The sequence below is a fragment of the Lemur catta genome, chromosome X, assembly GCF_020740605.2.
Source record: "Lemur catta isolate mLemCat1 chromosome X, mLemCat1.pri, whole genome shotgun sequence".
Taxonomy (NCBI): Eukaryota; Metazoa; Chordata; class Mammalia; order Primates; family Lemuridae; genus Lemur; species Lemur catta.
The window spans coordinates 60,070,189-60,083,421 of record NC_059155.1 but is presented as its reverse complement, the minus strand read 5'-3'; positions in this window follow the sequence as shown (position 1 = coordinate 60,083,421).

Below are 13,233 nucleotides of genomic sequence, written 5' to 3'. Positions count from 1 at the left end.
GAACCTCTCTGAAATCCCTACCAACTTTGCATGTTTTCTCTCCCAGAGGAATTTGCATTTTTAAGACGATTCATTGAAAAAGGCAATACTTAACCAAAAGGAATAATAGGGTAGAGATAGAATTAGATAGGAAGGCTCTTTGGAGCACTGCAGTCTTCCTAGTTTCCCCTGTGGGTGAACATTCTGCCCGGCCTGCTTAGTGCCTTCATTTACAGCAGGGAAATCTCTTCGTCTAGATTATAGCTAGCATCTTTCCCTACTCCTCTAGGCCCTGCAAACATCCATATACCTTGAAGTTCCATGCAGGTTCCCAGTGAAATTGCAAATACTAAAAAGTTGGATGGTCACAGAGAAGGTTATACAACAGCAAAACTTGATCTCATTTCTGGAGACTCACTAAAATCCATTTTTTGCTGAAAACTAACCGTATTGGTCATAATAGTATGCCGTCTTGGGTTCCCAGTAGCCAAGGGCAGAACTTTTCGCTATAGTTCACACGGAAGGCAACTCAGGAGCTACCTTAAAAGTACAGACTTCTTAGTACTTGTGACAGATTGTATTTTCCAAAAATGGCCACAACCATATTTCCAATCCCAGAGCCATCAAAAGAGGGCATCTATGTTTCCTCCCCTTGAACTTTGGTGGACCTTTGTGATTCCCTCAAAGAGCAGAATATGTGATTTGTGAGTGTAAGTCATAAAAAACAATCTAGCATGCCCCTCCTCTCTCTCTCCCCACTCACTTTGGAGCCCTGAGTGTATTTAAGAAATCTAGCTATCTTGAAGTGCCATGCTGAAGAAACCATGTAGAGAGAACATGTAGTAATAGAGGCAGATGCCACAGGAGCCCCAACTTTTGAGTGTTCCCAGCCCAAATGCCACACATGCAAATGAATAAGCCTTCAAATTATTTCATTCCCAGCCACCATCTTACTGTAAACATATGAGAGGGCCCAAACAAGAACCACCTAGCTGAGCCTAATCAATGCCTGTGGGGAGCGCGGACGCCATTGCAAGATGGTGCCGATTTCCGGTGGCCTGGCTGAGGTAAACAAGTGTGGCGCATGCGTAGTACGTCTGTAGATCTGTTATATAAGTATGCATATGAGGTTTTCTGGCTTGGCCTATTGGTGACCGCTTGTGATTGATTGTGGCCTATCACTGTTACTTCCTGTTTCCCTGAGAGTATATTACTGTGTGAGAGCTTGTGCTCAGGGTCTTCCGCATCTTGAAGCTTAGAGGGATCCCCAATAAAGCACTGTAGAAGAACTCCTGTTGCCGCGTCTTCCTTGCTGGCGAGGCGGGCGCGACAAGTGGTGCCGAAACCCGGGAACTGTACCACCAGGGCACCAGCGGAGACGACCTCTTGTGAGGTGAGTTCAGAACTACAGTGTGGGACGGCCAATTTCCCCGCCCCCAAGAGAGACGTGGGCAACATACCACTACGCAGGTTTCTGTGGCCTCTGAAAACTCTGCTTGCTGAAAATAAAATCCATGTTGATGATCATGACCTAAAGAGATTGTTGAGGGAGGTGGACCGGGTATCCCCTTGGTTCCTAGCTTCCGGCTCGCTCACCATACCATCTTGGAGGAAGGTGGGTCATGATCTAAGCGAGGCGTCAGATTTAAGGCCTGGCGTCTTGATACTTCATAGGTTAGTTATGGATTGCCTAAAGTGCGATCCGCAGGGTTCGCGGAGCGCGGCAGAACAGCTTGCAGAAGTGCAGTCTCAGCTCTCAGAAGGAGGGAGAGGGGAAGGAGTTGCAACGGTTAAGGACGATCAGTCATGTCAGGTAGAGAACCGGCGAACGGGTGACGACCCGCTGTTGCCAGAATTTGCAGATTTGCATTTGTCCGAGGCGGAAGGTGAATCGTCCGCCTCGGAGGGGGAAGAAGCTACCCCCTCTTTTCAGCAGTTGAGAAAGGAAATACGGGGACTTAAAAAACAGGATGTGGTCCAGCCGAGAAGGCAGGCCCCGCCCAGGCTCGATATAGAGACCTGGCCTCCCCCGTATTCCCTGCCCCCACCTACAGCGCCCCTCGTTGGGCCCGCACCGGGAGGTGGAGCATCTCTCCTCCCCCCAGAAGCGCGGAGAGAGCTAGGATTTGCTTTCCCTGTGTATGTGGACAATAATAATCAGAGATATTGGCAACCTGTGGACCATAAGCAATTAAAGGAATTTGCAGAGGCGGTCCGCAACTGGGGGCATAGCGCAGCCTACACTTTAGTACTGCTGGAGAGGCTTGCCGCTAGTGCCCTAACGCCCACGGATTGGCAGCAGGTGGTGCGCGCGGCGCTAACCGTGGGCCAATATCTAGACTGGAAGTCCATGTATCATGACGGGTGTGCCGCGCAGGCCCGTGCGAATGCAGCCCAGGGAGGCGGCAGAGCAGCGTGGACTTTTGACATGCTCACCGGACAGGGACAGTGGGCCAATAATCAAACGGCCTACCCGGAGGAGGTGTATGTCCAGGTAAATCAGATAGCCATTAAGGCTTGGAAGTGTTTGCCCAAACGGGGGGAGGTGCGTGGCAATCTGACAAAAATTGTCCAGGCTCCGGCAGAGCCGTTTTCGGATTTTGTGGCCCGCATGATGGATGCCGCAGGAAAGATTTTTGAGGACGTAGACACGGCCTTGCCGTTGGTTGAGCAACTGGTTTTTGAGCAGGCCACTTCGGAATGTCGGAATGCTATTACGCCATGGAAAAGTAAAGGATTAAATGCATGGCTGAAGGCTTGCAGGGAGATTGGGGGTCCTCTGACTAATCAAGGCCTGGCGGCCGCGGTCATAGCAGCACAAGCCCAGCAACAACGCTGTTGCTACAACTGCGGCAAGCCCGGTCACTTGAGAAGACAGTGCCGAGCGCCAAGTAAGGTGAAGCAATCATCTTCACAGCCGGGGGTTTGCCCCGTGTGCCAGAAAGGTCGGCACTGGGCCGCAGAGTGCCGATCCGTTAAAGACAAGGAAGGCCGGCCCATCTCCCGAGGGCCTAGCGGCAGCATGGTTGCACTGCCAAAAAACGGGAGGCGGGGCCCACGACCCCAGGGCCCGCAAACATATGGGGCGATGCTGGCGCAGGACAGCCCCCAGGGGCCCCCGGGCCCGTCTCTGCTGACCCCGGGGACTCGTCCCTCCTTGAATCCGGCGCTACCGGGGGGGAACCTAGGAGGGCCACCCCCGGTTCCGCAGGATTGGACCTCCGTGCCACCACCCTCACAGTTTTGACACCTGGGTTAGGATGTCAACCTATCCCTTCAGACTTTAAAGGACCTCTGCCCAATCATACTGTGGGATTAGTGCTTGGGAGGTCATTGGCTACCTTAAAAGGGCTGATTGTCCACCCGGGGGTTATAGACTCAGACTTCCAGGGGCCAATAAAGGTCATGTGCTCATCACCTCGGGGAATTATCTCCATCCACCCCGGAGACCGATTTGCTCAGCTTCTGCTCCTCCCTAGCCTTCACGCTTGGTTCCCCAGCAAGCAGGAGCCACGTGGTAGTAAGGCGTTCGGGTCGTCCGGAGGCACTTGTACCTTTCTGTCTTTGGATTTAAACACCCGTCCAACCCTTGTATTGACTGTTCAGGGAATAAAATTTGAGGGTTTGCTGGATACGGGAGCAGACACTAGTATCATATCTGAGCGATGGTGGCCTAAAGGCTGGCCGCTCACCCGCTCAGAGGCAACTTTACAGGGCCTGGGTTACGCTTCGGCCCCAGCCGTGAGTGCCCGAACTCTGTCTTGGAGTGATCTTGAAGGCGGTAGGGGTAGTTTTAAGCCTTTTGTTCTCCCCTTGCCAGTGAATCTCTGGGGCAGAGACGTCCTGAGACAGTTAAACCTTAAGTTAACAAATGAGTATTCTGCTCAGAGCCAAGACATGATGAGTACCATGGGATGGGTCCCGGGTAAGGGCTTAGGAAAGAATTTGCAAGGCAGGTCAACACCACTTATGCCTACTCCCAATCCCGGTAGACAGGGGCTGGGTTTTTCCTAGGGGCCGCTGACACTGCCTTGCCCATTCCCTGGGTTTCGGAGGACCCGGTGTGGGTGTCTCAGTGGCCATTACCCTCCGACAAACTGCTTGCAGCCCGTGAGTTGGTACAGGAACAGCTCACTCTTGGGCACCTTGAACCCTCTCACTCGCCTTGGAACACCCCTATTTTTGTGATTAAGAAAAGGTCAGGAAAGTGGCGCTTACTGCAGGACCTAAGGGCAGTCAACGCCCAGATGCGCCTAATGGGGCCTGTCCAGCGAGGGTTGCCCCTTCTTTCTGCCTTGCCCAAGCATTGGAACCTGATCATTTTGGATATCAAAGACTGTTTCTTTTCTATTCCCCTTCATTCGTCTGACAAAGTTAGATTTGCATTTACACTCCCTTCCACGAACCACGAGCAGCCTGATGAAAGGTATCACTGGCGAGTTCTACCTCAGGGCATGGCTAACAGCCCCACTCTATGTCAACTTTACGTGGGCGCGGCTGTTCAGCCTGTTCGACAGAGGTACCCTAAGGTAAGAATCATCCATTACATGGATGACATTCTACTATGCCATCGGGATGCCCAGTTGTTGCTTCAGGTCTTTGCCTTCCTTCACGCTCAGTTAAAGGAAAGGGGGCTGTCCATAGCTCCCGATAAAGTGCAGGAAGGGGAAGTGGGCTCATTTCTTGGCAGTAGCATCCTTCCCGATAAAATTGTACCTCAAAGGCTGTCCATTCGAAGAGATGCTTTGAGAACTTTAAATGATTTCCAGCGATTATTAGGAGACATCAATTGGCTTCGGCCTTTTCTGGGTCTTACCACCGCTGAACTAAAGCCTTTATTTCAGATTCTTGAGGGAGACCCTCATATCACATCCCCTAGAACCTTGACTCTGGAAGCCCTAGAGGTCTTGCATAGGGTTGAGGAAGCCATTAAGAGTGCGCATCTGGTACGCATTCGTCACCAGGACCCTTTTCTTCTCTGCCTGCTCCCCTCTCCTACACTTCCTACAGCAGTGCTTTGGCAGGATGGTCCCCTTCTCTGGGTACATCCTCAAGCCTCTCCGGGAAAGGTGATTGGTCACTACCCGACCTGTGTAGCTGACCTCGCATTAAAGGGCCTTCACATGGCTCTCTCCCACTTCGGGCGCTACCCCGAGAGGCTCATCTGTCCATACACTGCCAACCAGATAGACACCTTATGTACCACTCTTGATGCATGGGCAGTGCTGCGGTGCGCTTTCCCAGGAGGCATTGACAATCATTACCCCAAACATCCCCTATTACAATTTGCTATGAGAAATGACCTCATTTTCCCGAAGGTGACTTCGGCACACCCACTGCCTAATGCCCTGGATGTCTATACTGATGGCTCTAAAACAGGCATTGGGAGTTATGTTATCCAGGACCAGGTGTTTACTAAGCAATTTCCTTACACTTCCCCTCAGCTGGTGGAGTGTGCTATAGTTGGTCTGGTCCTTAGCACCATCACCGGTCCCATTAATATCATCTCAGACTCTCATTATGTGGTTAACGCGGTGAAGGTTTTGGAAACTTCCCCTTGTATCCTCCCTAGAAGTACAGTTTTCTCCTTATTCACGGACCTCAGGAACATCATCCTGAGTAGGACCAGCCCATTCTCTATTCACCACATCAGAGCACACTCTCTCTTGCCTGGACCCATGGCGGCGGGAAATGCAATGGCAGACCGGGCCACCCGCGCTCTTTGGGTGGCCGATAATCTTGCTGCCGCCAGAGATTTTCATACACTCTACCATGTCCCAGCTGAGACCTTGCGTCTCCGATTTCACATCTCGCGCGCCGAGGCGCGTGAGGTTGTGTTGCAGTGCCACACTTGTGCTCCGTTTCGCAATGTCGCGCATATGGGAGTAAATCCCAGGGGTCTGCGACCATTACAATTGTGGCAAATGGACGTCACTCATATTCCCTCTCTGGCAAAAACTCAGTTTGTTCATGTCTCCATAGATACCTGTTCTGGTGTCCTCCACGCCACGCCACTAACGGGGGAAAAAGCCAGTCATGTCATCATCCATTGCTTGGAGGCTTGGGCTGCCTGGGGCAAGCCAAGTACTATTAAAACAGACAATGGCCCCGCTTATACCTCCAGAGTTTTCCAACAATTTTGTGCTCGCCTCGGAGTCAAACACCTCACTGGCCTCCCCTACAATCCTCAGGCACAAGGCATTGTGGAGCGTGCCCATGGCACGCTCAAGGCTTATCTACAAAAACAGAAAGGGGGAGATGCCCTGGAGGCCATACAGAGTTCCCCTAAAGGTACCATTTCCCTTGCCCTTTTTACCTTAAATTTTTTGACTTTGGATGTGTCCGGCCGCTCTGCGGCAGAGAGACACACGTCCCCCCTGGTGGCTCACCGCGAGGCAGTAAAATGGAAGGACGTCTTAATAAACCAGTGGAGAGGCCCGGATCCGGTTATAGCCAGGTCCAGGGGAGCTGTTTGTGTTTTCCCGCAGGATCGCGAGGACCCTATTTGGGTTCCGGCACGATTGACCCGCTCGGTGCACCCCACGACTGAGGAGGATGAGTGTCCTGCGGGCCGGGATGGCGCCACTGCAGATGCTGATGCTGGCGGGAGCCCTAGCGATGGCGACGGTCGCACCGGGAGCGCGCTGGGCCCTGATGGATGTCTTCCCTCTGCCGATGCCCGTCCGGCATGACGCCACAGTGTTTCCCCGCTTCTTTACCACCAACGAGACCCTAGACCTACCTTTCCTCCCGTTTGACATCCCTGTGAAGGCGCCCTCGGCCACGATGCTGTATCGGCAGCGACGCAACTTTGGCGTCACCGCAGCCATAGTTGCCGCCATAGCGGCCGCGGTGGCTGCCGCGGCGACGGCTGCAGTTGCGCTCACCACTTCGGTGCATACGGCCACCACCTTGAACAACTTATCGTCGGGGGTGGCGACCGCCCTGGCGACCCAATCCAACGTCAACGCTCAGCTGAAAGGGGGCATCATGATTCTCAACCAAAGAGTGGACTTGGTTCAAGAACAAGTGGACTTGTTGATGCAGGTCATGCAGCTCGGATGCGAGTGGCGCCTGCCTGGCATGTGTGTCACCTCTATCCCTTTTCAGAACGCTTCCCGGGCAGCTAACCTATCACGAACCCTGTCACAGCAGTTGTTGGGTGCATGGTCCAATGAGTTTGAGACTCTGATGGAACAGCTGCAGGCTAGTATAGTTCACGTCAACTCTACGCGAGTCGACGTGGACTTTGCCCAAGGACTGTCGGATTGGGTGTGGCAAGTGGCCAACCATGTGAAAGAGTGGGCAGGAATGGGCTGTTTGTTAGCCTTGCTCGCGACTATGGCCCTGATAGGATTTGTAGCCCTTACCCGTATGGCGCGCCGCAATCGGCGCAACCAAATGTTGCTGCAACAAGCCTTTGCTGCACTGCAACTCGGCCAGGACCCCCACGTGTGGATGGCCAGGTTGTAGGCGCTCCGCGACTTGCCTGCTCTCCCCCTCTCTCGGCTGTAAGGTACCTCCATGACGGGAATGCGTGGGTCCCGCGCCTGGAGGCACACCAGTTGGTGCCAGGCCGGGAGGCAGCCCGCGTAGCCTAAGACAGAGGCCTTACCCACGGCCGCCTTTATGACCAGCCTCTGCACGTCTCCGAGTTCGCTCATTGCACGAGGCGAGGTGGTTTCAAGTCTGGCAGGCCTTCTTAATTAATAAAGCAGGGGGAGATGTGGGGAGCGCGGACGCCATTGCAAGATGGTGCCGATTTCCGGTGGCCTGGCTGAGGTAAACAAGTGTGGCGCATGCGTAGTACGTCTGTAGATCTGTTATATAAGTATGCATATGAGGTTTTCTGGCTTGGCCTATTGGTGACCGCTTGTGATTGATTGTGGCCTATCACTGTTACTTCCTGTTTCCCTGAGAGTATATTACTGTGTGAGAGCTTGTGCTCAGGGTCTTCCGCATCTTGAAGCTTAGAGGGATCCCCAATAAAGCACTGTAGAAGAACTCCTGTTGCCGCGTCTTCCTTGCTGGCGAGGCGGGCGCGACAAATGCCTACAATGATGACATAATAAAATGACTGATGTTATTTTAAGCTACTGAGTTTGAAGGTGATTTCTTCCACAGCCGTAGATAACCAGAAGAGTATGAAAAGACTAAACCCAACTCTTATTCACAAATATACACCAAAGAAAACACTGCATTATCTATACACATTTATATATATATAAACTAACCTATGTAGCAGAAGCAAGCTCTAGGGGAAATAAACCAAAATAAAAATAAAGTTAAACTAACCTATACAATATAAGAGTTCTGATTCCAGTTAACATAGAATAATCACACTCAACCCATTATCTCCCACTGAACACAGCTATAAAACCTGAACAGAATGCATGGAGCAGATATTTGTGGACTCCAAAAAGTAAATTGTACCAGGTAAATTGAGGGGAAACACCAGAATTTAAAGTAAAACTGAACTAGCAGTGAATTTACCGTTTTTTCCTCCAGTCTCCACTAGACTAAACTCAAGATAGCCCAAAACCCAGAAGGGGGTGTCAACATCGACAGAGAGAGCTCCAGGAAAAGCAGGAAATGGGTATCCTGATGTTCAGAGAAAGTAGGAGAAATGTGCCATTTTTCTTTTTTTTTTTTTCTTTATTCTCTCATATTGTAGCCAGTGAGCAATCCCACTGCGGTAGTTGAGTCAATAGTGACAATGGAGGAAGTGGTATCCTCAACCACCCAAAAATGCTGAGGAAAGGGAGAACCTTCCTCTCTGTTTGGGGTAGCTGTGGTCCCAAGACACTGAGGGCAAACCCCCAGGGATATATATATATATATATTCTCTCTCTCTCTCTCTTTCTCTGTCTTCCTGCTTCTTGGCCCCAGACATGTGCGAAGTTGCAAGAAGGGTATGGCAGAGAGGAGTAAATAAAGACCCAGATTTATAGCCAGTGGATCAAAAGGGGAACTCCAAGGAACTTCAAAGTACCAGGGAGATGGTGGAGAGGGAGGAGTTTAGAAAAGCAACCCATAAAGTTGTTTATGAACTCCTCGGTTCACCCCAATCTGCATGTGGATTTGATCTTCAACAGCATACCAAAGACAGTAATAATTGAACTAACAGGCAGATTACCACCCTGGTCCTAGACTAGCCACTGGATAAAACACACATGAGACAGATATGAATAGCACTGCAAAAGTTTTGAAAACTGAATTGGCTTTGGAGCCATGATCCACAAAAGGCAGGTTGGAACTTGTGACCTAAACCCAATCATATTGATTACAAGCTAAGATAAAAATATTAATATTCCCCCATGGGATTAAAACAAAATACAAGGTCCCATAACATAATAGTCAAAATGTCCAGGATACAACCCAAAATTATTCAGCACCTGAAGAACCATGAAAATCTTAACTTGAGTGGGAAAAGGCAATTCGTGGACACCAATGCTGAGATGACACTGATATTGGAATTATCTGAAATAGACTTTAAAGCAGCTATTATAAAAATTTTCCAACAAGTAGAGACAAATAATCTTGAAATGAATGTAAAGATAAAAGTCTTAGCAAAGAAGTAAAAGAGGAACCAAATTGAAATTTCGTAACTGAAAAATACAATAGTTGGATTTTTTTTTTTAAGGGAGTCCCGGGTCTGTTCCATCCAAACACTGTTGAAGCAAGAGACAGAGGCACAGGACCACCCAACGCGCTGCCAAGAGTTGGAAGTTTAAAAGTGACTGGATGGGCCAGGCGCGGTGGCTCACGCCTGTAATCCTAGCACTCTGGGAGGCCGAGGCGGGTGGATCGCTCAAGGTCAGGAGTTCGAGAACAGCCTGAGCAAGAGTGAGACCCCGTCTCTACTAAAAATAGAAAGAAAATTACCTGGCCAACTAAAATATATATAGAAAAAAATTAGCCGTGCATGGTGGCGCAGGCCTGTAGTCCCAGCTACACAGGAGGCTGAGGCAGTAGGATCGCTTAAGCCCAGGAGTTTGAGGTTGCTGTGAGCTAGGCTGACGCCACGGCACTCACTCTTGCCCGGGCGACAAAGCAAGACTCTGTCCCAAAAAAAAAAAGTGACTGGACACAAAAGCAGAATGTAGATGTAAGAGTCAGTAAATTTGAAAATACATCAATAGAAATTATCCAACCTAAACACCAGAGAGGAAAAATTGAGAAATAATGAACAAAGCCACAAGGACCTGTAGCATAATAACAAAAGATCTAACATTTGTGTCTTCAGAGTTACAGAAGGAGAGGAGAAAGAGTGTATTGCAGAAAAAATGTGAAGATATAATAACTGAAAACATTCCAGATTTAGCAAAAGACATGAACCTGAAAATTCAAGAACCTCAGCAAACCCTAGACAGGATAAACCCACAGGAATCAATGCCCAGACATATTATATTCAAACTGCTGAAAATAAAAACAAAGAAAATATATTTGAAGCAGAAAAATAAAAATGACATATTACATATAGGGTAAAAACAATTCAAATAACTATGCATTTCTCATCAGAAACCAAGGAGGGCATAAAGAAGTACACAACATTTTTATTAATAACATGCTGAAAGAAATGTCAACCCAAAATAATATATCTAGCAAAAAATAGTTTTCAGGGTGAAGAAATAATACCAATACTATACAATCTCTTCTAGAAAGTATAAGAGAACACTTCCCATCTTATATTACAAGGTCAACATTACCCTTATAGCAAAATCAGATGGACAGTTGAAGAAAAGAAAGCTATAGACCAATATCTCTCATGAACTTAGACATAAAAATCCTCAACAAAATATTATCAAATTGAAACTAACAATGTATTTTAAAAAGTATACACCATGATCAAGTGGTGTTTATCCTAGGACTGCAAGGCTGGTTCAACATGAGAAAATCAATCAATGCAATCCACCATATTTACTGTCTAAAAGAAGAAAAACCACATGAGCATATTCATTGATGCAGAAAAAGCATTTGACAAAATTCAACATCCATTCATGATAATAACTTTCAGCAAAATAGGAATAAAGAGGAACTTCTTAGATCTGATAAAGAGCATGAATCAAAAAATGAAACTATATCTAGCACCACTCTTAAGGTGAAAGACTGAATTCTTTCCACCTAAGATGAAGAAAAAGGCAAGGAAGTCCATTATCAACGCTCTTAGTCAATATTGTATTGGAACTCCTAGTCAGTGCAACAGGGCAGAGAAAAGAAACAAAAGGCATACAGATATAGCAAAAATCACAATATATAAATTTTAATCAAATACAGGGGAAATAGAGGAACAAAAACCAGAAGGAGCAAAAAGAAAAGGGAGGAAAAAAAGAGAAAGTCTCAAAGGATATTAGAAAATTTCTCCTATTCACAGATGACATGACTGTCTACTTAGAAAATCCCAAGGAATCTCTAAAAGCCTAGAACTAAATAAGTGAGTTTAGCAAGGTCTCAGGATACAAGGTCAGCACACAAAAAGGAATCATATTTCTGTGTACAAGCACTGTGCAATTAGAGATGAAAATTTTAAAAATATTCACGGTAGAAGAAAAGAAAATACTTAGATATAAATTTAACAAAACATGTTCAGAATCTATATGTTAAACACTACAAGACATTGATGAAAGAAATCAAAGAAGACCTAAATAAATAGTCATGCTGTGTTCATGGACTGGAAGACTTAGCAAAGATGTCAATTCTCTCCAAATTGATGTACAAATTTAATGTAATTTCAGTAAAAATCCCAGCAGAACTTTTGTTAAATATAGACAAGGGAAATCTAAAATTAGTAGGAAATTCAAGGTAACTGGAATAGCCAAAACAATTTTGAAAAAGAAGAATAAAATTAGAGGCCTCAAATTACCTGATTTAAAACTTAATATAAAGCTACTATATAAAGTAAAAAGGTATAATCAAGGCAGGGTGGTATTAGTGAAAGAATAGATTTATAGATTGATGGAACAGAGTCCAGAAATAGGTATACACATAAAATTGATTTTTGACAAAAGTGCAAAAGGAATTCAATGGAGAAAGTACATTCTTTGCAATGAATGGTTTGGAATTATAGGGCATCCATATGCAAAAAGAATGAACCTTGAGCTAAACCTTATACCTTGTACAAAAATTAATTTAAGTAGATCATAGATCTAAATGTAACATGTAAAACTGTTAGAAGGAAACAGGAGAAAACCTTTCTTACCTGGGGCTAAGCAAAGAGTACTAAGACATAAAACCAAAAGCACAATCTTTACATGAAAAAAAATTGATAATTGGACTACACCAAAATTAAAAGTTTTTGTTCTGTGAAAGACACATTTAAGGTAATGAAAAGACATGTTATAGACTGGGAGAGAATATTTGCAAAACTTATCCAACAAAGGACTTGTATCCATAACATAAGAAACTCTCCAAACTTAACAGTAAGAAAATAACCCAATTGAAAAATGGGCAGAAGGCTTGAACTTGACAAAAGAGGATATGTGGATGACAGCTAATTACATGAAAAGATGTTTAGGCCAGATGCGGTGGCTCACCCTTGTAATCCTAGCACTCTGGGAGGCCGAGGCAGGCGGATCATTTGAGCTCAGGAGTTCGAGACCAGCCTGAGCAAGAGCGAGACCCTGTCTCTACTAAAAATAGAAAGAAATTATATGGACAGCTAAAAATACATATAGAAAAAAAATTAGCTGGGCATGGTGGTGCATGCCTGTAGTCCCAGCTACTTGGGAGGCTGAGGCAGAAGGATCCCTTGAGCCCAGGAGTTTGAGGTTGCTGTGAGCTAGGCTGACGCCACGGCACTCTAGCCCTGGCGACAGAGTGAGACTCTGTCTCAAAAAAAAAAAAAAAAAAAAAAGATGTTTAACATCATTAGCCATTAGGGAAATAAAAATTAATACCATGATTACCACCTATTAGAATGGCTTAAAATATTAGAATTAGAATGATTAAATAAAAAAGTACTGACAACACCAACTGGAGGTGAGAATGAAGAGCCCCTCGAACTCTCATACATTGCCCGTGGGAATGCAAAATAGTAAGCCACTCTGGAAAACAGCTTGGCAATTTCTTATAAGGTTAACATGCATGTACCCATAAGAGTAAGCCATCACACTCCTAGGTATATATCCAAGAGAAATGAAATCTTATGTTCATACAAAAACCTGTATACAGATGTCAATAGCAGCTTTATTTATAATAACCAAAAACTAGAAACAACCCAAATGTTCTTCAGTGGGTGAATGGATAAATTGTGGT